The sequence below is a fragment of the Myotis davidii genome, unplaced genomic scaffold (genome assembly GCF_000327345.1).
Source record: "Myotis davidii unplaced genomic scaffold, ASM32734v1 scaffold656, whole genome shotgun sequence".
NCBI classification, from domain to species: Eukaryota; Metazoa; Chordata; class Mammalia; order Chiroptera; family Vespertilionidae; genus Myotis; species Myotis davidii.
In genome coordinates this window covers 164371-165979 of record NW_006287544.1, presented here as the reverse complement: position 1 = coordinate 165979, position 1609 = coordinate 164371, and the positions used below count along the sequence as shown (strand labels likewise).

The 1609-nt window shown below is 37.8% G+C and overlaps 1 protein-coding gene across 1 annotated transcript in view; it reads left to right on the top strand.

The window, feature by feature from the left end:
* LOC102755254 (chromosome unknown open reading frame, human C12orf74) overlaps positions 1–1609 on the top strand; it is a 25043-nt gene that overhangs the window by 8860 nt on the left and 14574 nt on the right. The window lies entirely within an intron of this gene.

Below are 1609 nucleotides of genomic sequence, written 5' to 3'. Positions count from 1 at the left end.
AGACCTAGTTTCATAATTGGCAGTCTAGTTGTCATTTCTCTGTTGATTATTTTCAAAGAGACCTTTTTAAAAGATTGTCACTGATTCTTAATGTGTTCTTCCTGTGTAATCAACCCATAGTTAAAAGTAAGCATTTCAAGTTGTGCTGTATTTCTTGCATATGGCAAAACACTATGATTCTTAAAATAGAACACCTATCTTCTAGCCACACAATTGCTGGAATGCCACCTGCCGAAAAGGTGTACTTACCATTAATTTTACCATCAGACAGGGACTCTAGCATCTGAAGAATGAGACCTGACAAACCTTCCTGACAGAAAGTAAAAAAAAAAAGGTAAAAAAGAATAAAAACATTGGGCAACATTCATAGCAGAGGAAAGAATAAAAAGCCATATCCAAATTGTAGCACCTTCAATAAGATTTTTATTCCATTAATGTATACTTATCACTATAGGGCAGTTGCTAAGCCCCATATTCTCTAGCCTTTTTTTTTTTTGCCTTAAAATTTGCACTTGGGAATTAAAGGTCAGTAGTCCTTGGTTTAAGCCCACTGTACAGAAGGAATCGTTTTCAAAAATGCAATTAATGCATCAGTCATGTTTCTAAAATATAAGCTTTGATTATTTGTTTCTGAACATTTTTGGCAAGATAAAGGTCAGCACATAATTATTATCCTCACTCACTGGCCACTGGCGGGAAAATGAGAACAATGCTGCCAGGCTGGTGTGGCTCAGTGGTTGAACAACAACCTTTGTTATATATATATATAATTAGATGGTAGCAATGCTCTTAAATCCCTGATTCATAGATTGTGAGGAATGAAAAGGTCTCATTCACAGCTGTTTTTCACATGAGGAAACCAAGGCCCAGGGAAGCAACATGCTAAGGACACACATGGCATTGGACTTAGAGCCCGCCCAAATGATCCAGAATAATCTCATCTCGAGATCTTTCATTTAATTCCACCTACAAAAACCCTTCTTACAAAGAAGATCACATTCATAAATTCCATTGGTCAGGATGTAAACATATCTTTTGGGGGACCCCTATCCAATCCACTATACCCCTCTTTTACCTAAAGTAGTAATCAGTCTTATATCAATTTTTGAAAAACACTTTGTGCTTTAAAATGGTTTATAGTATCTTTTTCTATTTTTAAGTCTTTTAGGAGTCAGACTTGTGTATTTGAATTTTGGATTCTGGCTCTTTCATTAACAATGTGACCTTAGGTAGATTTCTTAACTATCTCTTTAAGCCTTGGTTTCCTCCCCTCTACAATAAGGAAGGAATTTCCCTTCACAGGGTGCTTATGAACATTATAATGCATGGAAAGCACCCACCAGGGTGTCTGTCTAGTAAAAGTGGTGTTCAGTAAGTACCAGTTGATTTTAAATTAGAATAATATTCACCAACACCAATCTATTCAACGTGTATGTGTTGGAGGTCCACTGGGGACACATTTCCACCAGCCAGAAACTTTTCTGGCACCGACACGCGAGCACAGGCTCATTGTTGAGTGTTGACTCATGGGTGTGCAGCCTGCTCAGGAGTGGGAGAGAATTCTCTGGATTCTCTAAATTGCTGCCATCCCAGCCCACGTGATGTTTTG